This window comes from Urocitellus parryii, chromosome 5 (genome assembly GCF_045843805.1).
Source record: "Urocitellus parryii isolate mUroPar1 chromosome 5, mUroPar1.hap1, whole genome shotgun sequence".
NCBI lineage: Eukaryota > Metazoa > Chordata > Mammalia > Rodentia > Sciuridae > Urocitellus > Urocitellus parryii.
This window is the reverse complement of record NC_135535.1, coordinates 103,724,582-103,751,494: the sequence shown is the minus strand read 5'-3', so window position 1 is coordinate 103,751,494 and position 26,913 is coordinate 103,724,582. Positions and strand designations below refer to the sequence as shown.

The window sequence follows — 26,913 nt, the reverse complement described above, 5'->3', positions numbered from 1 at the left end:
GAGGACTGTAATTCCTACTGAGTGCTGAGTATCACCATGGTGGGCCCAGCATTTTGCTCTAAAACAAAATCCTGTTTCTGCTCTTGTGTCCTGCTTCTTAGCAAGTCAAGTCTTGATTTTCCTTCTGTCAAGATAGCTTGGAGGAGTGGTGGTGGAGATAGTCTCCTTGCTGCCCAACTAAACACAGTTCCAGGGTCTCCATCTGAGGTTACTGACATGGGAACAAGGATTGTTGGGCTCTACTGGGCACCAACTTAGTTCTGAGTTTCAAATATAAGGCCTGGACGCAAATAGCTTTGCATTTCCCAAGAAGGGTGGATCTTCCTTCATGCTGGGCTGCTTGGATTAAGGGAAAAGGCAACTCTTATTTTCCTTTCTCTTTCTCCTTCTCCTTTTCTTTTTATTATCAAAAAAGCAGGCACTTGGGCTGGCACTTGGGCTAGGGTTGTAGCTCAGTGGTGGAGCACTTGCCTTGTACATGTGAGGCACTGGGTTCCATCCTCAGCACCAAATAAAAGTAAATAAATAAAATAAAGGTATTATGTACATCTACAACTAAAAAAAATATTTTTAAAAAAGGAGGCTTTTACCTGGGACCTTGTATTTTCAAACAGCTTGATTATTTTCTCATATCAAGACATTTTTTGTGTGTTTATGTGGTGTATTTGTGGTAGATTACTGAATAAACACCTTGATCTTGAGTCCTAAACTACATAAAGTCTTACCATAATAAATATATATTAGTATTTTATTGCTTCCTACATTGATCTGGGAGTACAGTGTTTAATTCACCTCCCAAGATGAGCTATACAGAAGTTGCTTAAAAAAAGAAATACCGAGAGATTCTACTGTAGTAGAGAAAGGAGAAATTGTGAATCAGCGCATTTCACTCACTGTTCTCTGGCCCTTCCTGCCAATGAACTGGTAATTCTGATGTCTAAATCTGGAAAGCAGAATTGCAACTTTCCTGAAATCCATAAACTCCCCTGTGATGTGTTTAATCCCATCCCCGTGCCCATACACGTACTAACCCAGTGCAAAAATACTTCTGACTATACATATACAAACACTGAATTCAACTGAGAAAAGTAGGGCCTCATTCTTGACTGTCCTTTGAAAAGTGCTGCAAACAGAGTATGTGTGCTAATTTTGTATGTAATCCTAAAAAATAGTAAACTGGAGAAAAAAATTATGAAGATTGATTTTAAATTGAAATACTCTACAGAAAAATATTTTCAAGTAAGATAGTTGAGAAGGGAAAGGACAATAGTAGAGATTTACAGGACAGGAATAAATGAAGATCATCATCCACTGCTATCCCTGAATCCACTGATTCAGGGAAGGACATCCTACTTCTCTCTGGACAATTCATCCTTTATTTCCCCAGGGATCAGACAGTACTTCCTGGAACTTTCCATTCTCTTAGGTAGTGGAGAATGCACTGACCATACCTGAGCAGATGACTCCTGCATCTTTAGAGTGCCTGCAGTTGTTCTCTCCCTGGCCCAGGACAGGGCACTTCCACAAGTAATCCTCCTCTCCTGTGCATGCCAGGTCCGTCAGCCAGATGGGCCCAGATCCCTCTCCAAATTGTGCATAGAGCAAGGCATTAAAGGCCATTCCACAGCCCATTTGTCTGCACACCACGTGGGCATCTTTCAGGTCCCACCTGTCACCACAGACAGTGCCCCAGGCATGCTGGTGAAGAATCTCCACTCTGCCTGCACAGCGACTGCCACCATCCACCAGGCGGAGCTGTGGGCTCTCTGAGGAGAAAGAATCATGTCAATGATGTCACGTATTGTCAAAGAGAATGAGAAGGGTTCTACTGCCATGTGGTACACCTTCTCTCAACAAAGCACTTGGAGAATCTCCTTTCAGAATGCAGTGCTTGTGGTGTAAGACATGGAGTCATTCAATATACTAGGCAGCAGCACTTGCCTCACACATGTGAGGCACTGGGTTCCATCCTTAATTTCTACCATCACATGTATGGGAATTAATTGTGAAAAAATAAGAAAGAGGGAATTAACTACAATGTATTCAAGTGACTAGTCTCAGTAGAAGTTATTATGTAGATTTGATCAGAATAAAACTTGTTATTGGTAGACTTCTGTATATTATATAATAAAACTTCGAGAAATGCCAGATTTCCTACTTTAAGTAGCCGAATGTGTCTTTTCTGAATGATTTCTAAGAGTTTCTGTAATGGGCCAGTATCTGAATTAGCTTCTTGAAGACATATGCTTGAGGATCCATGGCCTTAGATTGGAAGGGTCAGAGCACAGGAGATGGAATAAGAAATGGGATGAGATCATCAGAAGCCTCAGGTGACAGCCATGATTCCAGTAAAAAAAAAAAAAAATGTAATATATACACATTAAGACTGAAAAATAAATGGATCATAAGACAAACCACAGTTAATGCAATATATTTCATTAATGCTTCTAGCCTTCATAGTTCAAATATGGGTATGTAATTTTAAATTTGCATTTGCTTTAGATAGATTGGGCAACCTCCCTGAATAGATGATGTCAGATATTGACATTGTCCAAATGACACTAGGAATGATGGGATGCTAGTTGTTCCTCCAAATATATCTAATCTCTGCTTGGACTTCCTGCCAGGAGTTCTTGATGAGGAGTTAAATAGCAGAACAGAAGTACACTTTTTATGACTATGTGAGTGAAAAGAGTCAGGGAACACAATGGAAACTGTATTCTGAGAAAGAGGAAAAACACTGGGAACCAATAAAGAAATGACGAGAAATGTTAATGATATGGAGAATCATTAAGGCAGCCCAGAGAAAAGTATAAAGCAATTTACAACTTCAACTCCAGCTGTAACCATGTAATGGATAACCATGGGAGAAACACATGGTTCTTGCAAGCTTTAGAACAAGTTTGGGGAGATGTTCTGAGAGGGACTCCTCCTGCACAACAAGACAGTTTTAGAGAAGTCTGAGTCCATCACATTGCTCAGCAAGCTCTCAGAGTGCTATAACCTGGGGTTATCTTGACAAGGGTCCTATTGTAGGGGATAAATTGTACTGGGATTATAAAATATGGATTAACCATAATTCCAGGTCCCTGGGTCACCCTCCACAGTGATTGTGTGAAGGAAGAAAACCTACAGTCTCAGATAGAAAGACTGACTTCCACAAACACACTGACCTAGTGGCACAGAAGGGCCTAGAGGCCTCACTGACAAATGGTCTTTCTGTACGTGAGGAGGAGTGATTCCAGTCTCATGTGGTTTCACATGCAAGTAATATCTGAGAGCTAAGAGACTGGTGATTAACCCCATTTCCATGACCCATCTCCAAAGTGGAGCTCACTGGTTTGATAGCTTACACCACTTTTTACAGGCATTCCAGGGATTCACCATGGCTAGAGCAATGCAATCAAGATCTCAGTATTGTGTGCCCACCAGTTGGGTCCAGAACCTACTGAAGAAAGGGCTTGTGGTGACTTTGACTTTTGCCATGCAAAAGTCAAAGTCAGATTTGCAAATAGAATTTGTCCAGCATGAATATGGCCTGCCCCATCAATATTCCCATAACTTCCATGACAGGAAATGAGGAGCTCAGTGCAGCCAGCATATCACACCATATCCTAGTTCATTTTGATGGGAACTCAAAGGAACTATGATTGGTTTCATTTTTAGGCAACCAGCCCTACATTCCTGGTGGATTCAAATGTTAAATGACCAAGAAAGGGTTGTCTACATGCAAGTATTTTGTCTGGAAGGAATTTTTTATGAATTTTAATTTATGTATATATATATATATATATATATATATATATATATATATACATACATAAAATTATATTTTCCTTACTACTCTGTATTTAATGCATTTTTAAATTCTTTAAATGGATTTTCTCTTCTTTCTCATCATAATTAATGAATTAATTTCCTTTTATTAATCTACATTCTCATTCTATTTATTCTTTGCCTAATCTATTGTTACTATTTTAGCTGTTATTGAGTTTAATTGATTAATACTGTATTTGTATAGCTGATTTATGCTTATGTGGTAGATACTGCTGTTTTTCACTTTCTTCTTTCTGAGTTATGATGTTGATCAAGCCAAGAAACTTGAACAGGTTGAATGTGCTTTGCCACTGAGCTACACCACCGGACACTACAATGAGGATGGTACCTTATTTTAGCCATGACCTAGCCTCGTACAAGCCATGGTGGATGTTATGGTTTAGATGACAGGTGTCCCCTGAAAGCTCTTGTTGGGACACTGCAAGAAGTTTTAGAAGAGAAATGATTGGGTTATGAGTCTTAACCAAATCAGTGACTTAATCCCCTGGTGGGATTAACTAAGTGGTAATATTATTTTTGTCTTTGACTGACAGAGGAAACCATGGAGTTGAGTGTACTTGAAGCAGGGAGGACTATAATGGGGCATCATATTGACTAATCAGGGTAAGAAAAGCATGTGCATTCATGAAGAGAGTGGAAAACTGAAAAACTGATAGGGGAAAACATTTGGAAGGTGCATGAGGATGAAATATCTGGGAAAGAAGCATCAAGAATATTTGCCACAAGGAGAAGTAGCAATAGTCAGAGAAGAAACAATGCAATCAAGATCTCAAGCTGGACAGTTAGTGATGGTCAATAAAGCAGATGGGGGTGTGAGGGATGATTCAAAGGAAGAAAGTCAGGGATGGAGAGGCCAGGATGTTATCTCAGTTGTCTTCAATTATGATGGCAGCAGAACAGGAGAAAGAGGAGCCTGGGGAGACTGTACTGCAGCCTTCCTGGATAAGGGGGAGCAATCAGTCGGGAGAATGACAACAACAGAAGTGGTGGCACCAGCTACCTCAGGGAGCAAATTTCAAGTAGCTGGACATGGGTAAAAAAAAAGAAAAGAAATTATTGAAAATGACAAAGTAAAGCATGAATATACTTCCTCTAAAATTTGTCTCAGAAATATCCCATTGAAAGGGAAGCACAGAGCCCTCCCAATAATAAGGACATCATTGTTCTCAGAGGACAGCCAGGTGTTTGTCAGAACATAAAACTAAATGGGACATTATAGGTCTTAAAATATTAGAAGATGATAGGCTCCAATTTCCAATGAGCCACATGGAAGGTTTTCTGGGACAGGGATGAATGGGCATACTCGTTTGCAGAAGGATATGGATAAAGGCTTAGAGGCAGTAGTATCAACCAAGACGACATGGCCTGAGAGGAGGTCAATTCAAGAGAAAAATAAGGGGAGACCAGGCGCCTTATTATACAGCAATTCCCCATAAAGTGCAGATGAAAAATAAATTAACAGCTTTTCAACAGGATTTTTATGGGACCCATGCCTTGGGGAGAACTCTAGATTTTATTATGCATCCAAGTAATCATGTATCTCTCTTCCTACCCTCCTCCTGCTTTGCTCATGATGGGATTTTATCAGTACCCCAAGGTCACCATGCTCTTCTTACCTCAATATTTACACTGACCCAATGTTCTGCTTTCTTTCTGCATTGGACCTCTAGTCGTTCTTTAGGTTTCAACTTAAATATGATTTCTCTCTTCCTCAATGTACATATTTCCACAACACCTACACTACCTTCATGACACTCAGATTTATGCATGGTGTGTTTCATTAGGCTGCAGTGCAAACTGCAGTGGTATTTCCTCCTTGCATTGGTCCTGCTGCCTGAAATTAAGTTTCTACCTATAAATCATTCAATTAACTTACCATCAACAAACTAACTGAGAGGTTTTCTGGTGGTGGATTTCAGAGTAAACATCCTACTGTATTAGATTCCCCAAGTTGCCATTCACACAATTGAAATTGTAAGGAAGATGAAGTATTTACTCCTAACCTCAATTTCCTCATGTGAAATAAATGATCACCATGGTACCTACCAAAAGTTGATTGTGTCTGTGGGAACAAAGTGAGAGCACATAGCAAACAACGTGTATAACTCAGGTCCAATCATTCACCCTCTCATTAAGGAAATACAGATTGACTAATATAACAAGACTGCATGAGGGCTGGGGATGTGGCTCAAGTGGTAGCATGCTCACCTGGTATGTGTGGGGCTCTGGGTTCGATCCTCAACACCCCATAAAAACAAAATAAAGATATTGTATCCACATCAAACTAAAAAATATTTTTAAAAAAGACTGCATGAGCTAATTGCTAAGAATGTTCATCAGAGTACAACTTCATGCTCCCATATTCTCAGATCAGAGTCTCTGGTTCTTTTCACATAAATTGCTAATATCAATGGTTTCCTTACATCTGCCTTTGAAACAGGACTACATCATGTGGATCAGGTAATGTCTATCCAGTATTCATTTTGTAGACTTATTTCACCTCATCCATTATATTTGAATATGTGAACCTTTCCTAATAACAACCTATAGGCACAGGACAAACACATAGAAATAGACAGTAGGTCACCTCTACATGTGATATGAGCTTCCTCCTTTGCAGAGCAAGACTGGTGTTTCCAGGGGTCAGAAGGACACTGCCAGAGAGAGATATCAGTTTCTCGACAGTGGATTCCATTTACCCAGTGGGGTCTAGTACCTTCTCTGGAAGGAATCAAGAAATCCAGAGTCCCTGTGTCCCCACAGCCAAGCTGTCTGCAGATCATGGACAAGGTCATGGGTTCCATAGGGCTGTTGCAGATGCTGCCCCAGGTGTTGTTGTAGAAAACCTCCAGCCACCCAGCACACTCCTGGTCCTCACTCACCAACCTGAGGGCCAGAAACTCTGAAATGGAAAGGGAAACATCAGGGCTCAGTGAACATTGAAGTCTCATTGATGTTTTTTTCTTTATTCCTAATTCATTGATAACTCTGCTAAAAAAGTGCCCACCAGGTGGAAAACTGGAAGTTATGTTCTTTAAACCTTTTTTCTAATGTGTACCTCTCTGTTTCTACAACAATATAATATTAGCAAATCAATAGGCAGGAACACTGACCTGGGACTCTGACTAGGAACATTGACCTGAACTCTTTATTTACTATCTGAGGAACTACTTGATAGATCCTAGAAAAGGAACATGGACAGAGGGGTGGTAGAATAGTGGAGCTCCAAATATGTCCTCTCACTGATCCTGGGAGCCTGTGAATATTTTACCTTATTATAAAAGGGCTTTGCAGATATGATTAAAAATAAATCTTTCATGGATTATCCTGGATCATCATGGATTAATAAGTGAGTGCAACATAATCATATCCTTAGACCTGTGCTCTCAAAAGCAGATAATTATTTCTGGCCCTCATCAGAGAAACACGTTGCTCAGTGTGTTGAAATGCTGTTGGTTTGAAGAAGGAAGGGGTCATGAGACAAGGAATTCAGGCAACTTCTAGAAAATGAAAATGGCAAGAAAAGAGTCTTCAGAGAGATTCAGCTCTTGCAGCTTGATGACACTTTGTTTATAGCCCAGACATACCCAGGTCAGTCTTCTAAACTTCACATTGTAAGATGACATATATGTGTTGTTTTGAGTCTCTCAGTCTATACTACCTTGTTACCGCAGAAGTAGAAAACTAATTCAGTGTGTCAGAATGTCATACCCATAGGTAATAAAAGAGTGATGACTGCTTTAAATGGACACTATCAAGAATGACAGAAGACAAGATTGAGAAGGGAGGAACAGAAGCTCAGCTGCTGTAGCAGAAAATGGAAGTACCTCAACTTCTCTGCTGGAAGCCCAAGGAGTATTCTTTTCCTCTGGCCTGTCCTGAATACTGCCTTGGGGCTCAGACACCATCCTGCAGACCCTCCCCTTTCTCCTCCCACCTGTGCACAGTGTGCAGCACAGACCTGAGCAGATGACCCCTGCATCCTCCTTGTGACTGCAGTTGTGCTGCCCCCAGCCCTGGGAAGGGCACTGCCACACGTGGGCCTCCTCTCCTGTGCAGTTCAGCTCATCCAGCCAGATGGGCCCTGATCCCTCTCCAAAGTGAGCAGAGATGGTGGCCTCCAGGGCCACTCCACAGCCCAGCTGTCTGCACACCACATGGGCATCACTCAGGTCCCAGCTGTCATCACAGATGGAGCCCCAGGAGCCCTGCTGCAGGATCTCCACTCTCCCTGCACAGCGACTGCCCCCGTCCACCAGGCGGAGCTGTCTGCTGTCTGAGGAGAGACAGGGTCATGTCAGTGGGCATTTACACAGGGAATGGGAAGGCTCAAGTGCTGGGGGTCTTGCTCACCTGAGCAGTTGGCAGTGTGGCCCTCTGAGGCTGCAGAGCCTGCTGGGTCAGACCAGGAGTCATTGCACTGGGGCAGCAGCTGGGTCTGGTTTCCTACAAAAGGGATTAGAGAGCAGGAAACTGATTTAAAGTACCTAATAATCTACTGATGACATCTGAGGTGAAAGCTATAACAAAGAAGTATCAATTTCCTTTCTTCAGAACTGATTTTTTAATGGAGACTTCTGCTTTTCATTATGTCAAAGTTTTTTTGTTTTAAGCCTATACTTTGAAATATATCAGTTGCTGTTGAGAGCATTGAATAGCTCCCAGGGCCACATGATTTTTGAAGTCAAGTTTAGAGAAAAGAAAAACTACAATCAGCTATATTGCCCTATAGGAATTTTTTATTCAAAGGTAGTAGGAGAAACTCTGAAATCTTAGCATGTTTGCCTGATTTCCCTGGGAATACACAAGTACAATTTAGTTTGGGCCAAAGAGGTAGAATTTTTTAAACATCTTGATAACTGATATCATATTTTGTGAACTGAAAGTAGAGTTTTTCTTTTAGATGATGCCCAATATCTAACCACCTCAATCACTTTTATTTAAGGTGATCTACCCTAAATTAAATTGGATGAAGCAAAATACCTTGCTAAAAGTTTCATAGGATGTGCATCTTGGCCGAGAAATTATAAAAAATATCCAATAAATATTTGAGAGTTATGTATAATTTTAAAGTCAGAAACTAAAAATAAGAAACCAGAGGATAAGAGTAACAACATTATAGATTAGCACAAAATGAAAATAGTAAGTGGAAGAACATGGAAAATGCAGAATGACACACAGAAAAAAAAATAATAAGAAATACGATAGGGAACTAAGAGACCTGGTGAGAGACTCCTAATAGTCTACAAGTTTTAGGTAGTTAAAGCCACTATTTTTGTTAAAAAATATGTAACAGAAGAATCCATTTTGGTATAATTATACAAGCATGGAATATACCTTATTGCAGTTACATTCTTATTGATGTACATATGGTGGGATTTACTGTGATGTTTTCATTCAGATTCATTCCACTGTCTTTCCTTTTCCTATTCCTCCTCTTCCCTCTATCTCTCATTGTCTACTATATTTCTATTTTCTTCCCCTCACTGCCACCTAACAAACCCCTTATTGCTTCCACAATTCAGAGAAAATATTTGAACTTTGGTTTGATAATGCAAGGTAGAAATTAGAAAATACATAAAGTGGAATATTCAATACACCTGTAGTGTTTAACAATATTCATAAATTCTGTGATACTCTATCCATTGACTTGTGCATTCCATTCCTCCTTCCCTCCAATCTGGGCTGACAGTGGTGAGTTAGTTCTCTATAAGCAACAGAATGTAGTGAAGCCAGCAAGGCTTGAGTTAGGAATCTAGCTAAGAAAGTCATGCCTCCTCCTCTTGACTTAGTAGGATGTTTGCTTTGTGGGAAATCTATTCTGTAGACTATCATGTGGGAGAGAACATTTTTATGTGATTCTGTCGGCAGCCTAAGTGAACATGAAGATACCAGCCATGTGAATAAAATATCCTGGATTCCCATCTTGGCCAAGCCTTCAAAAGACCTCAGTTCCAAAAGATATACAAGCACAACCTCATGAGAGACCCCAAGAAGCAACTGTCAAGAGCCTTTGCCAAATTCATGAGTCTTAAAATCATGAGAAAAATATAATGTATTTACTTGAATTGATATCTCGGGGAGAAAATTTATTAAGCAGCAATAGCTGCCAAGATTACATTGACTATGAAACTCAGTAATCCTACATTCCCATGTTTGTTGTGGCACAATTTAGAATAGCTATGGTATGGAATCACCCCAGCTGCTCACTGAAAGACACATTCATAAAGTATAAGTGCTATATGTATAGCCATAAAGAAGAACGAAATCCTGTCATTTGCATCAAAATGGATGGAACTGAAAGACATGGTGTCATAAATAAGCCAGAAACAGAAAGACAAGAACCCATGTCCTCTCTCATATGTGCAAGCCAAAGGAGTCCATCAGAAAATAGAGAGGAGATTGCCACAGGGTGTAGGTAATATTTGTAGCACTAGATTTGTCCAATTTGGTATAGAAATTCTTGTGCATGAAGTTAAGAAAGATGTGTGCTTTGTGATTAATTTCTCTAACATATATAATTTAAATTTCTACTTTGGAAAAAAAGTCAAAGCCAATTTTCATTTATGTAGAAGAGACTCAAACATCAATTTATAAGTTTTCTTATTACTTATTTTGCTTATTGCCATAGCTCAAAATGAGAACTTTTCATAAAATTATTGGCTTCTATTCTTCAAAAAATTCATTACAATGGGATACAAAGAACAATTAAAAGTGTTTCATAGTAAGAAACATAAATAAACATGAGAACTGAATGCAGCACATTACCATCCATTTTTTTACTGTGAATAACATACTTAGTAAAATTAGTAAAAATATGAACAAGGCTAATTCACTACATAATCATGCTACATCAAGTGGATTTATGGAATTTGCAACAGCCAGCACAGTGTTTACATATGAAATTCTTGAAAATACTTTAGGAGTAATGGTACACATTACATTACCCACCTATTCTTAACTACTCATAAAGAAAGATTTGATAAATTTAGGCATAAATGGATCAGAAGCAGGTAACATAATACAATAGTGGCATTTGGAAATCTGGTTTAGAATTATCTAGCAATTTTATACTATCCTTGAAACTTTTTCAGAATTATCAATTTAAGATTAATAAATAAAATTAAATGAAAAAAGAAACACCAAACACCCTCCCACACACATATAAAAAATAAAGTTGAAAACAATTTAAAGTCATTCCTATAAAATTTCAATAAAATAAACATTAATAGCATCAAACGCAAAAACACCTAGGACTAAACATCATAAAGAATATGTATGATCTCTGAGAGAAATTAGAGATATCCTTTGTAAGTCAATTATCTCCATATTCATGTGTAGTCCTAATCCAAGGTCAACCTAAATAACATCATCCTTTTATTTGTAGTAAACATATAAAGTGGCTTCTAAAATATATGTGAAATGCATATGACCAAGCATAACTAATGTATTAGGCAAGAAAAACCACACAATTAGAGGATTTACTCTGAACTAATCTTTAAAGGAAACTTACTGAGACATGCTATAAAGTCATAATAATTAAAGACATAAGACCTGCTGTAAGGATAAACAACAGAATTGAATGGAACAGAGTAAAGAATGAGTAAGAAAATCTGCACCCTGTTTATTTCAAAGATGACCCTATGGTTGGGAAAAGTCTCTTCAGTAATGATGCTGAGACAATTCACTGCCAAAACAATAATGTGTAAGTTTTCCTCACATCATACACACCCTTATAATATCAACCCCAGAAAGATTGTACAATTATACTCAAAAGAAAAGGAACATGTATAACATACCCTAGGAGAATATGTTTATGCTATTATGGTAGAAAGTTTCTATTTAGGGTACAAAGAATGTTGACAAGCTGTGCTTCATTAAGAACTACATTTGACACCTGAAAGATTACAACATTACAACATTAAGAGAGTGAAAGTAAAAGGGCAAGAGTTAAAAATCTGATACAAATACATACATACCTACACCAGAAGCTATTACCATGAAAATATGTAGGATCATTATTTGGGAAGTCAACAAGCATCAGATCTCAATATCACTTGAATGTATCCATACATGTTCATTTGGTCATTCAGCAGAAAACTCAACAGCAATAAAAATAAAGGAAGCTCTGCTACAAATAGCAAAATGGGTAAATTCTAAGCAAAAGGTATAGTCAAAGTAGATACAACAAGAGAAGATAGATTATGATTTTACATAATGGTCAAATCTGACAAAAAATTTCTTTGGCAGCTGAAGTCAGAGTGCTCATCTTCAGAGGACAGGAGGGCACAGTGACTGGAGATATATGCAGGTGACTTCTGTGAGCTGATGGTCCAGGGTGAGAAACTTCGAAGAGTTTTCATTCATTGTTATACAGTGTTGTCTATGAATTGCAATAAATAATAATGCTTACTTACAACTATACCTCTTAAAACCTCTTGACAGGACCTAAAAGAGAAATGATCATTGAGAAGAATCATAGTTCACCACAGAATGTCTCATTTTTGAACTCAGCTCTCCATGCTCTCTGCTCTTAGAGCCATGCCACTCAAGTACCAGCCAGCCCTACCTCTCTTACCTGAGCAGACCACAGAGGCTGTGTTTCCATGGGCACAGGCAGGAACACCCAGGGCAGACACAGGACAATTCCACAGGAAGGATTCAGACCCTGAGCAGTGGAATCCTTGTCTCCAGATCTCATCTCCTCCTTCCACAAAGTATGCTTCCTTTGGGGTGGAGATGGCAACTCCACAGCCCAGCTGATGGCAAACAACATGGCATTGGCCATATTCCAGTTGGAGGCACAGAGTGTTCTCCAGCCTCCAGAGGTCTTCATCTCCACTTGACCCTCGCACTGAGAGCTGCCATTTTTCATGAGCCGAACATCTGTATATCCTGGTAGAAGACAGGTTTTAGCAACATCCCATGTTTTTCTTACCCCCACAGAGTATATATGGCAGTTAACGTCCAGCTCTGAGTCTCACCTGAGCAGACAACTTGCACAGCCCCTCTGTATGGGCAGCCTCCTCTAGGACAAGGTACTCTGGGGCAGAACCAGAGCTCAGGCTCCTGCCCCTCACATTGGAACTCTTCAGCCCAGACCAGTTCATAAGGCTCTCTGAATGGGAGGTTCCCTAGGACAGATGCAGCCTTGCCACACCCCAGCTCTTCACAAATGATCTGGGCCATTGAGAAGGAGAAATTCCCATCAGATAGTGGAATCCACTCTCCTCCAGAATTCACTTCCACTCGTCCAGAGCAATGTCCAGCTCCTCCTTCTAAACGCACAAATCCTATGGAAGAAATTAACAAAATGAGTATCTTGGCTTGGAATTGGGAGCTACATGTTTCAGGCAATGCTTGAGAGCTTTTCTTTTCCCAGGGTGCGGGTAATGGATTCAACAGTTGGTATCAGAATGGGCATTCCAGGAGCAAGCATCTGAAGACAAATTTAGGAGGAGGAATTTAAAAGATGAGTTCTAAATTATTGACTCAAGTTTATTTTCAGCTTCGTTTTTTTAGTAGGATCTACATCAATCTCTGAATTTGAACTCAAGTATTAAAAGACTAGGCTTAATTTTTAGCATTTTATTCTCAAAAACTTTTACTTCACTGAAAAATTTCAACTAGTTTGACATTTGTTAATGAATTAAAAAATATCAAAGTTTGTCAAAAACTGATAATTCATATCAATTTCCCATTTATGGGTATTTATGGATGAAGAATGAGTCCACTAAATCTTGTGAGGCTGAGGTTTCAACCATATTATTTTTACTAAAATAATCAGGGTTCTTTACATCATATTTCCTAGTATAGAAAACAAAAGGAGAGTTTAGATATCAGATCAGAAGTTTAAAAAAAGAGGTTATCAAGAGTTTTAAGCATTTTTTGCCTTTTTGTTTTATTTTGTTTCAAGGGATTATTTTGTTACTAATAAGTAGAGTTGGAAGAAGCTATTAGATATCTGTTGAAGCTCATCAGAAAGAGATTTCAAGTACGGGTTCAGAACTTTGGGCAAATATCTTGCCACAGGCATGGAAAAGTAATGTTAAAGGAAGTTTATGTCATGAAGAAGTTCAGCGAGGCATTCTGTTGAAAAGAATATTGTAAGTCTTCAAAATGGAGTAAATATCAAAAGCATTAATTTACTTTAGTAAAATTTTTACTTAAAGCATTATAATTAGAATATTCTTATTTCTCTCTGAAACTGAACCATTAACATCAAGTATGGTTTTGTGACCTTGTGACTACAAGGACTTTTTAATTTATATCATTTTTACAGAGGAGTGATGACAATGCACCTTACTTTGAAAGTCACAATGAAAATACAGAATTTCAAACTGAAATCATTATACTTTCAGATGGGGTATTTTACAGAGTATGAGACTTGCTGTGCATCATAAAAATCAGCTATCAGTATTGGTGTCCAGTGACAGAAACAATAAAGATCAACCTCCAGAACAGAAACCATCACTGCAGCTCTGCCTGTGGATGCAGCCAGTTCTTTTTCTCTGTGGATTCTGGTTTCCATTCAGGACATCTCCACACTAGGGGTTAACACCACCACCATCATGAGTTGTGCATGTCTGATTAATGTTCTGGCTCAATTAGATACACTAAGTTGTCTTCAGAAGCAGTACTTCTTTTTCATTTTATTGTATAGAGTATATTTCCAGCTTCGGATATAAAATGTCTCAATTGAGGTAGAATAACATTACTTTTGAGTTCTGAGACAATTCAGTGGAATATCTGATTATAGTGTTCTCCAATTGAAATGTTATTTGGGTATGTTTTTCTTAGGCAATGAATTCTATTGCAATGTCAAACAGAATTCACAGGGAATTTTGTAATTTCCACTAACGAAAATTGGAAGCATTTCAGATAAAGAAATAGATCACTCAACACAGGTTTCCTCTTTGCTCATCTACTCTTAACAGATCAGAGAGACCTAATCCAGCTATCAGCCTGAGAAGAGAAAAATTCATACAGAACATGTACTCAGACAGATAACTGTGTGTCTGTCATTTGTTCTGAACAGAGGTCCTGAGGTGTTCAGAGGGTAGTATTTCTGTAAACTCAACAATATTTTTATTCATCTTTACAACTATATTAATTATTTGTTGCTTTCTAGGCATTTTTTAATGAAATAACTTACATCCAGAAAACTCAAAAACTTTTTTTTTCAAAACTACATGATTTAGAATTTAGAATCAGCTACCATCTACACAGTGATGATCCCTACTTGTTATTCTCAGGGGTTGAATTACTCTGTTGTATTTAATAAAATATAAATAGGACCACACTCAAAGTGTGGTTCAGGAGCAGGTATTCATTGTTCTATAAACCCAGATCCCCTTATTCCTGATGTAGGGCTACATAGTTCTTCAGCTACATAGGCATTTCCTATATCATAGTGGTTTAGAAATCCTCATTAGTTCTATTGGCAAAAAAAAAAAAAAAAAAAATCAGTGTTGGTAAAATGTCAATGTTATAAAGGAATTTGGAGAAAAAAAAATGGTTTCCCTATTCATTGTCATTACCAGAGAGTTGAGGTAAATAGTACCACTATTTTATTGTCTGCCCCTCTTTATAACTGGCTTACTTATATAAAATATATTCTCAAATAAAACTAAGGTGAGCTAGGAGTAGTGGCACATACCTGTAATCCCAGTGTCTCAGGTAGCTGAGGCAGGAGGATTGTGAGTTCAAAGCCAGCCTCAGCAGCAGGCACTAAGCAACTCAGTGATAGCCTTCTTTAAATAATATATTTAAAAGGGCTTAGTGTTTTTAATGTTTAAGAACCCCTGAATTCAATTTCCGGTATCCCCCCAAAAAAACAAAAGACAAAAAAAGGTGCCATATTGAACCTATTCACTCAGTCTGAACAATCTATAGTCTCCAAATCCCAGAGAATGTTGAAGTTGCATCACCTGGGCCTCTAGTATATGAAAACATAATTATATATTATTTATTCAGAGTGGACCTTCTTCTTGAATCATGAGGGAAAAAACTGTATGAAGGCTTCAACTTTATTGACAAGGATTAAATTTTCACAAGCCTCAATTCTGTATCCACATGTCTCCTCATCCATCACTCCAAAATTCTACTATTTTCTATAGGTCATAGAACTGTGTCACCTAAGTACATGAGGATGTCTACATCCAATATTGAAAACTGGAAAATACTGGTGCTGCTAAAGAGCATTGCACAGCTCCCAGGACAGCAAGATTTTTGGAGTCAATTCAGAGAAAAGAAAAACTAGAATCAGCCATTTTCTCCTATAGGCATTTTTCATGCAAAGGTAGTAGGAGAAACTCTGATATCTCAGCATGTTTGCCTGATTTCCCTGGGAATACACAAGTACGAGTTAGTTTGGGCCAAAGAGGTGGAATTTTTAAACATCTTGAAAACTGATATCATATTTTGTGAACTGAAAGTAGAATTTTTCTTTTACATGATGCCCAATATCTAACTACCTCAATCACTTTTACTTAGGTGATCTACCCTAAATTAACTGCATGGATGAACCAAAATATCTTCCTAAAAGTTTCATAGGATGTGCATCTTGGCCGAGAAATTATAAAAAATATCCAATAAATATTTGAGAGTTATGTATAATTTTAAAGTCAGAAACTAAAAATAAGAAACCAGTAGATAAGACTAACAACACTGTACACTAGCACGCAATAAAAATAGTAAGTGGAAGAACATGGGAAAATGCAGAGTGACACGCAGGAAAAAAAAATGATAGGAAATACGATGGGGAACTAAGAGACATGATGAGAGAAACATGTTGGTAGAAAGTTTATATTTAGGTTACAAAAAAATGTTGACAAGCTGTGTTTCATTAAGAACTACATTTGACACCTGAAAGATTACAACATTAAGAGAGTGAAAGTAAAAGAGCAAGGGTTAAAAATCTGATACAAATACATACATACCTACACCAGAAGCTATTACCATGAAAATATGTAGGATCATTATTTGGGAAGTCAACAAGCATCAGATCTCAATATCACTTGAATGTATCCATACATGTTCATTTGGTCATTCAGCAGAAAACTCAACAGCAATAAAAATAAAGGAAGCTCTGCTACAAATAGCAAAATGGGTAAATTCTAAGCAAAAGGTATAGTCAAAGTAGATACAACAAGAGAAGATAGATTATGATTTTACATAATGGTCAAATCTGACAAAAAATTTCTTTGGCAGCTGAAGTCAGAGTGCTCATCTTCAGAGGACAGGAGGGCACAGTGACTGGAGATATATGCAGGTGACTTCTGTGAGCTGCTTATGTTCTCTGATGGTCCAGGGTAAGAAACTTCGAAGAGTTTTCATTCATTGTTATACAGTGTTGTCTATGAATTGCAATAAATAATAATGCTTACTTACAACTATACCTCTTAAAACCACTTGACAGGACCTAAAAGAGAAATGATCATTGAGAAGAATCATAGTTCACCACAGAATGTCTCATTTTTGAACTCAGCTCTCCATGCTCTCTGCTCTTAGAGCCATGCCACTCAAGTACCAGCCAGTCCTGACCTCTCTTACCTGAGCAGACCACAGAGGCTGTGTTTCCATGGGCACAGGCAGGAACACCCAGGGCAGACACAGGACAATTCCACAGGAAGGATTCAGACCCTGAGCAGTGGAATCCTTGTCTCCAGATCTCATCTCCTCCTTCCACAAAGTACTCTCCTTTTGGGATGGAGATGGCGACTCCACAGCCCAGCTGACGGCAAACAACATTGGCATTGGCCATATTCCAGTTGGAGGCACAGAGTGTTCTCCAGCCTCCAGAGGTCTTAATCTCCACTTGACCTTTACACCGAGAGCTGCCATTTTTCATGAGCCGAATATCTGTATATCCTGGTAGAAGACAGGTTTTAGCAACATCTCACATTTTTATACGTATATATTGTATATGGCAATTAACATCTTGCTGTGAGTCTCACCTGAGCAGACAACTTGCACAGCCCCTCTGTGTGGGCAGCCTCCTCTAGGACAGGGCACTCTGGGGCAGAACCAGAGCTCAGGCTCCTGCCCCTCACATTGGAATTCTTCAGCCCAGACCAATTCATCAGGCTCTCTGAATGGGAGGTTCCCTAGGACAGATGCAGCCTTGCCACACCCCAGCTCTTCACAAATGATCTGGGCCATTGAGAAGGAGAAATTCCCATCAGATAGTGGAATCCACTCTCCTCCAGAATTCACTTCCACTTGCCCAGAGCAATGTCCAGCTTCTCCTTCCAAACGCACAAATCCTATGGAAGAAATTAACTAACAAAATTAGTATCTTGGCTTGAAATTCAGAGCTACATGTTAGTGGCAATGCTTGAGAGTTTTTCTTTTCCCAGCATGTAGGGAACATATTTAACTGTTGGTATCAGAATGGGAATTTCCAGAGCAAGTATGTGAAGACAAATGTAGAAGGAGGAATTTAAAAGGTCAATTCTGAAAGATTGATTTAAGAAATGAATGTATATTTATATAATTGTGTGTGTGTTTGTGTATGCAATGTATGCATTTTTGCTTTTTTTTCTATATGAACATACTATCCTTAATATTAAAAAGATACCTGTTTGTCTGTATATCTGTCTCTATCAGTCTACTTCCTTTTTCATAGCACCTACATCAATCCACTGAATTTGAACCCCAGTAGAAAATAACTGGGCTTAATTTTCACAATTTTATCCTCAAAAACTTTTTCTTCACTATAGCCATTCCAACTAACTTAACATTTGTTAATGAATTAAAAAATATTGATATGTATCAAAAACTGACAATTTATATTTATTTTCCATTCAGAGATGAGGGAAGAGTCCACTAAATAGTGTGAGACTGAGATGAAACCAGGTTATTTTGACTAAAATAATCAGGTTTTTTACATCATACTTCCTAAGACAGCAAGAGAATTTAGAAGTAGGATCAGAAGTACACACACACACACACACACAAAGTTATCGAAAGATTTGAGCACTTTTTAAACTTTTTGTTTTATTTTATTTGAGGGATTTTTTTTTACTAATAAGTGGAGTTGGAATAAGCCATTAGATATCTATCGAAGCTCAACAGGAAGAGATTTTAAGTATGGGTTCAGACCTTTGGGCAGGCTTCGGGCCACAGGTATGGAAAAGAAAGTAAGTTTATATCATGAAGAAGTTCAGCAGAGAATTCTTGTTGAAGAGAATAATATTATTAGTGATTATTTTTCCAAAGTATGTCTTCAAAATGGAATTAACATCAAAAGTATTAATCTACTTTATTAAAAATTTTACTTAAAGCATTATAATTAGAATATTCTCATTTCTCTTGAACTGATGTATTAAAATCAAGTATGGGTTTGTGACCTTGTAATTACAAGGACTTTTTAATTTATATCATTTTTACAGGGGTGTGATGACATGGTACCTTACTTGGAAAGTCACAATGAAAATACAAAATTTCAAATTGAAATCATTATACTTTCAGATGTTATGTTTTACAGGGTATGAGACCTGCTGTGCATCATAAAAATCAGCTATCAATATTGGTGTCTAGTGACAGAAAAAATAAAGATCAGCCTCCAGAAGAGAAATCATCACTGCAGGCTCTGCCTGTGGATGCAGCCAGGTCTTTTTCTCTGTGGATTCTGGTTTCCATTCAGGACATCTCTACACTGGGGATTAACACTTCCACCACCACCATCATGAGTTGTGCATGCTTGATTAAAGTTCTGGCTCAATTAGATACACAAAGTTGTCTTCAGGAGCAGTGTTTTTTTTTTTTCATTTAATTGTGTATGGTATATTTCTAGCTCTCAATATAGAATGCCTCAATTGAGGTAGAATAACATTACTTTTGAGTTCTGAGACAATTCAATGGAATATCAAATTGCAGTGTTCTCAGGTTGAAATGTTATGTGGCACATTTTCTTCAGCACTGGATTAAGAAAAACTTTCTATTGCAGTATCATACCTTCACAAAGAACTTTTGTATAAATTCCACTAATGAAAATTAGAAGCATTTCAGATATAAAAAATAGATTACCCAATGTAGGTTTCACCTTTGCTCTTCTACTATTCACATATCAGAGAGAACAAATCCAGCTATAAGCCAGAGAGGGTGAAAAGTAAAATTCATAATGAGCATGTACTCAGACCATCAACCTAGTATCTATCATTGTGCTGAACAGAGATCCTAAGATGTTCAGAGGGCAGTGTTGTTGCAAACTCAACAATATGTTTATTCATCTTTAAAGCTATATTAATTATTTATTGATTTCTAGGCATTTTTAATGAAATGACATACATCCAGAAAACTCAAAACATTTTTTTTTCAAAATGACTTGATTTAGAAATTAGAATCATCTAATATCTACATAGAGATGATCACCACTTGTTATTCTCAGGGGTTGAATTACTCTGTTTATTTAATGAAATATAAATAGAACAGTCAAAGAGTGATTCAAGTTCAGGTGTTCAGGTGTATACATTTTTCTGCAAACCTAGATCTCCTGATTCCAGAGGTAGGTATTACTATGGTCTACATAGTTCTTTAGCTAAGTAGGCATTTTTTATATCATAGTGGTTTAGAAATCCTCATTAATACTTTTGGCAAAAATATATATCAGTTTTGGTAAAATATCAATGGTATAAAGGGATTTGGAGATAAAAAATGATTTTCCTTACTCATCTGCATTACCAGATGGTTGAGATAAATAAATAAATAAAAATAAATTTAAAAAACATTTTATTGTTTACTCTTTCATGCATCTGTTTTGCTTATACAAAACTATATTCTCAAATTAAAGTAAGGTGAAACAGGTGCTCTGGCACATGCCTGTAATCCCTCTCAGGAGGCTGAGGCAGGAGAATTGTGAGTTCAAAGCCACCCTCTAGCAACAGCCAAATGCTAAGCAACTCAGTGAGAGATCCTGCCTCTAAATAAAATGTAAAAAAAAAAGGGGGGGGGGCCTTGGGATGTGGCTCTGTTTTAGTTTCATCTCCAATAACAATAAATAAATAAATAAATAAATAAATAAATCCCCCCTCAAAAAAAAAAAAAAAAAAAAGTAAGGAGCTCTGTTGAACCTATTCACTCAATTTGACCAATCAACAGTCACAAAATCCCAGAGGTCTGGATGTTGAGGTTGGTTTCATTAAAAATGTATAATCATCAATTATACATGCAGTGTAGTCTTAAATCATGAGGAAAAACTATGAAGGCTTCAGCATTACTGAAGAGGCTTAAATTTGTACAATTTACCCAGAATAGTAATTTGTCAAGTCTAGAAAGAATTGACATACATTTCTCCCTCTGAGTTGTGTTTCTCCTTTGAGTTTGAGTCATAATATGAAGTAAACCTACTACCTGAAGCTTTACTGAAGCATAAAAATTAAATGTAATATTCAAGGTTGGGTCCATAAACCTCATTTCTGTGTCCGCTTGTCTCCATGTCCATCACTCCACAATCCTACTATTCTTTTGAGGTCACAGAACTGTGTCACCTGAGTACATGGGATTGTCTCCATCAGATGTTTGCCCAGGCAGTGGTCCACAAAGGTCAAGGGTCTGCCTCAAAGAGCAAACTTGCCCTGTACCATTGGGCTTCCAAGTTACCTTTGAAAGCCAGAGGTGTCAGCATGACCTGTCCATCAAGGCAGGGGACGAGGTGAGTGGTCATTAGAGGCCCAGTATGGTTTAAAATGCCTTTCACTGGGAAAGGGTAAAAATGAGGTAAAGAGGTCTTCAAAAAAGACACAATCTGAACTTTCTGCCCAGTTCTAATATAGGAAATATCTTATGAAGGCAATTTTGAGAGTCTCCTTCCATGTTTTCTTATTCAAAACATATACCCAAACTTTCCATGTTATAGTGGGTTTGGCTTTTGTTTTTGTTTTGTTTGTTCTGGATACGTATGTTTCAAGGAAATAATGTTGTTATTTTTGTGAAGCTGCACAGTAGTGAGAACTAAATTTTCAAGTAATTTAAAAATTTATGTGACCTGGATGGAAAAAGAAAGAAAAATCCCATCTGCAGAAGTGTATTGAATCATTCTCAATGGAGTAAATTAAAAATTGCAGTCAGATATATCCTTGTCTGATTTTTAGCTATATAGACACATTACTTCCTTTGGAATGTTTCAAATTTCTTAAAAAATGTGTCATACATGGGATCTTTTCTTCCCTCATTCTGATCTCAGTGACATGACTTTGAGTCACATTTGTAAATCATTCTTCTCCTTTTGTACAGCTATGGTGACCAGGATTCACTCAAATGTAAACAGATTTCCTCATCGTACACCCAGGGTCTTAATGCTGCTCAGATAATTCATGTGTGCTCTTTGTCACCCTTCTGTCACCATCTTCCATATACTGTAAGCTTTCTCTATATTCTTCAAAAAAATTAGATTTGTCTCCTTGTTCCTATTGTTATCAAATTAACCTCCCAATGCACTTTTCTTGCATCATTGAATCCATTAGATATAAACTATATAATCTTTCCCCATATCTTGTCATTTTCCTTCTTTTTTTCCTTAAATTTATTTGAACTGCTACCTAAAAACACAAATAGTATACATTTCAATGGGCAAATAGATGCGCTGTTGTTATATATACATTGTGTTATCTTTGTCTCCAAACACTTTAATTCTTTTTGGTGAAAACTTCCCATATGCTTTCTTACAGCTCTTTGAAACATAGTTCATTATTGTTTTCTATAGTCACACTACTGTGCGATGGTGCACTAGAACTTCTTCTTGCTCCTATCTAAGCAAAACTTCTTATTCTTTACCATCTTAACCTTCCATTTCCATCCCCTACACTCTCCAGCCTATGGTAATCACAATCCCAATCTCAGCTTCGATATCGCCAACTCTTTCAGATTTGATATATAGTAAGATTTTAAAGCACTTTTTTTTCTTTGCCTGAGTTATTTCACATAACCTAATGATCTTCAGTTCAATGCTTGCTTTAATAAGTCAAAGGATTTCATTCTTTTTTTTCTTAAAGTGAATTACATTGCATAAATTTACTTCATTTTATTTATCTATTTATCAGTTGATGGACACTCATATCAATTACATTTCTTAGATAATGTCAGTACTGCTGCCATAAGACTGGGAGTACAGTTGTCTCTTTAATGTCCCAATTTTATTTTATTTCCTTTGGATATATGCTCATCAGTGGATTGCTATATCACATGGTAATTTTTCTGGGGACTGTCTGATATATGTGCTCATATTTCCTGTGTTTGTAAAGGATAGTTTTGCTATGTTCTGTATTTTTATACATTTATTTATTTATTCTAATTTGTTATACATGACAGCAGAATGCATTTCAATTCATAGTATACATATAGGACACAATTTTTCCTGTCTCTGGTTGTTCACAAAGTAGAGTCACACCATTCATGTCTTCATATATGTACTTAGGGTAATGATGTGCCTCTCATTCTACCATCTTTCCTATCCACCTGTCCCTTTCCTTCCCCTCCCTCCATTTAAGTTCCTCCATTCCTCCCAAGTTCTCCCTAACCCCATCTACATTATAGATAAACATCCACATATCAGAGAAAACATTCAGCCTTCAGTTTTTTGGGATTGTCTTACTTCACTTAGCATAATATTCTCCAACTACATTCATTTACTTGCAAATGACATGATTTTATTCTCTTTTAATGCTGAGTAATATTCCATTGTGTGTGTGTGTGTGTGTATATATATATATATATATATATATATATATATATATATATATCACAGTTATTTTATCCCTTCATCTATTGAAGGACATCAAGGTTGGTTCCACAAATTAGCTATTGTGAATGTGTCTGTATTTTTGATTGGCAGGTTTTTCTTTCAGTCTATGAAAATCTCATGGTACTTACTTCTGGTCTACGTTTGCTGTTGAGAAGCCTGCCATCAGGTGAATTAGGCCACCCCTATGTGTTGTTTGTTTCTTTTCTCTTGATTTCTTTTTCTTTTCTTTTCTTTTTTTATTAGTTGTTCAAAACATTACAAAGCTCTTGACATATCATATTTCATATATTTGATTTAAGTGGGTTATGAACTCCCATTTTTACCCTGTATACATATTGCAGAATCACATTGGTTACACATCCACGTTTTACATACTGCCATACTAGTGTCTGTTGTATTCTGCTGCCCTTCCTATGCAGTATAGAGATTCCTTGGAAAGCTGGGAATGGAACCACCATTTGACCCATCTATTCCTCTTCTCAGACTATTCCCCAAAGACCTTAAAAGAGGGTACTATAGGGATACTGCCACATTGACGTTCATAGCAGCACAATTCACAATAGCTAGACTGTGGAACCAACCTAGATGCCCTTCAATAGATGAATGGATTAAAAATGTGACATTTATGCACAATGGAGTATTACTCAACACTAAAAAATGACAAAATCATGACATTTGCAGGGAAATGGATGGCATTAGAGCAGATTATGCTAAGTGAAGCTAGCCAATCCCTTAAAAACGAATGCCAAATGTCTTCTTTGATATAAGGAGGGCAACTAAAAACAGAACAGGGAGGAAGAGCATGAGAAGAAGATTACCATTAAACAGGAACGAGAGGTGGGAGGGAAAGGGAGAGAGAAGGGAAATTGCATGGAAATGAAAGGAAACCCTCATTGCCATACAAAATTACATATAAAAGGAAGTTGATTTCGTGATACTCTTTATCTTTCATCTTTGTGAGGTGTGTTATAACATGTAAAGATCCCAAGGCTCCAGGTCAAATCTGGGTGGCCCACTAAATTTTCACCTCCCAAGCAGAGACTTAATTCTGTACTTTCTCCATAGTGTGCTGTCTGGGCTTTGGGGAGGAATGAGGGGCGTGGTCCTGTGGCCACCAATGCTGCCATGCTTATTTCACAACCCTAGAAAACAGCCTGCTAGGACAACACAGAACTGTGAATTCACCAAGACCCTCAGTGCTATGAACTGCCTGCTGCTGAGGTAGTCTCAAAGACTAGGACTCCTGCAACCAACCACAGGCTCTACTTGAATATGTCCCACCAGCACTCAGGTCTTTCTCGCCCTATGGTCTCTGATCTACAGTTGAGACTTCTAATTCCCACTGAGTGCTGAGTATCACTTCCTCATGGTGGGCCTGGCACTGAGCTCCAAGACAAAGTACTGTGCCAGCCCTGTGCCCTGCTCCTTAGCAAGTAGAGTCTCACTTCCCTCTCTGCCAAGGTAGCTTGGAGGTGTGGAGGTGGAGACTGTCTTTTTCTGCTGACTAAACACAGTTCTAGATTCTCAGTCTGAGGGCACTGGTATAGAAATCAGTGTTGTCAGACTCTACAGGACACCAGGTTTCATTCTGGCAGTTCTTGTCCTGGGTTTTAAGTCTGAAGCCTAAGGTTGATTTCTTTTCCATTCCCCAGGAAGGATGCATCTGTCTTCATGCTGGGCTGCTTGAGGCTGGAAACTTCTAAACTTCCTCCCTCTTGAATATGTCATTTCTTTTTAATATACTAAAAGCAGGCATTCACCTGGTTAATTTTTCTCTTATCAAGCTAGTTTGGTGTGTGAACAGCAGTTAACTCAGTGTATTTGTGGGAGATCACTGAATAAATATCCTGATCCTAAACTACATGTTCTCTTACCATAATAAATTATACATTAAGGACTGGGGATGAGGCTCAAATGGAGGCACACTCTCCTGGCATGCGTGCGGCCTGGGTTTGATCCTCAGCACCACATATAAACAAAGATGTTGTGTCCGCCGAAAAACTAAAAAATAAATAAAATTCTCCCTCTCTCTCTCTCTCTCTCTCTCTCTCTCTCTCTCTCTCTCTCTTAAAATAAATAAATAAATAAATTATACATGAATATTTTATGGAATTCAACATTAGCCACAATTGGGTTACATTAACCATCCCAAGTACGAGTTTATATAGTTGCTGCTTTGAAAAGGAAATGTAGAAAGAATCTACTGTAGTAATGATGGAAGGAAAGGCTGTGACTCAGGGCATTTAATTCACAGTTCTCTAGCTCTTCCTGCCAATGTGCTAAGAATTCTCGTGTCTAAATATGGAAAGAAGAATTGCAACTTTCCAGTAATTCAAAATTCTCCTGGGGGATGTTTAATCCCATCCCTGTGCCCATAAACCTACTGACCCAGTGCAAAATTATCTCTGGCTATACATATATAAACATTCATTTCAACAGAGAAAAGCAAAGCCTCATTCTTGTGTGTTTTTTGAAAAGTGCTGCAAACAGAGAATGCATGGTAATTTATGTACAATTCTAAAAATAGTAAATTAGAGAAAGAAAATTATGAAGATTGATTTTAAGTGGAATCATCCTATAACAAACTTATCATGAAAGAGAATTGAGAAAAGAAAAAACAATATTTGAAGTTTACAAGAAGGGAAATAAATGAAGCCCTTCATCTGCAGGTATTTCAAACACTCAAGGTCTATGAAAGAACCTCTCTGCCTCAATGGACTGTTCTTTTTCTACTCCCCCAAGGGTAAGACACTCACTTCCTTAGACCTTTTCATTCTCCAATACAGTGGGAATTCACTGGCCATACCTGAGCAAATGACACCTGCATCCAACTTGTGTGTGCAGTAGTTTTGTCCCCAGCCTAGAGAAGGGCACTTCCACACATGGGACTTCTTGCCTGTGCACTTCAGGTTATTCAGCCAGATGGGCCCTGTTCCTTCCCCAAAGAGTGCCTTGTGCACAGCATTTAGGGCCACTCCACAGCCCATTTGTCTACACACCACATGGGCATCGTTCAGGTCCCAGCTGTAGTCACAAACAGTGCCCCAGGAATGCTGGTAAAAAATCTTCACTCTGCCTGCACAGCGACTGCCTCCATCCATCAGGCGAAGCTGTGGAGTCTCTGAGAAGAAAGAATCATGTCAATGTTTGCATTTACAAAGAGAATGAGAAGGGTTCTACTCCCTCCCACAAACTAAGCTTTCAGAATTCAGAGTTTGCTGGGTAAGACATGGAGTTGTTACACCAGGGTAGCAGCTAAGTCTCAGTTGCTATCAAAACAAGTAGAAAACTTAATTGTAAAAAAAAAAAAAAAAGGAATTAAACTCATTGTC

The 26,913-nt window shown here is 37.9% G+C and overlaps 1 pseudogene; it reads right to left on the bottom strand.

Moving 5' to 3' along the window:
- Positions 1-1,422: 1,422 nt before the first annotated feature.
- Positions 1,423-26,682, bottom strand: LOC144255026 (antigen WC1.1-like; annotated as a pseudogene).
- Positions 26,683-26,913: the final 231 nt, after the last annotated feature.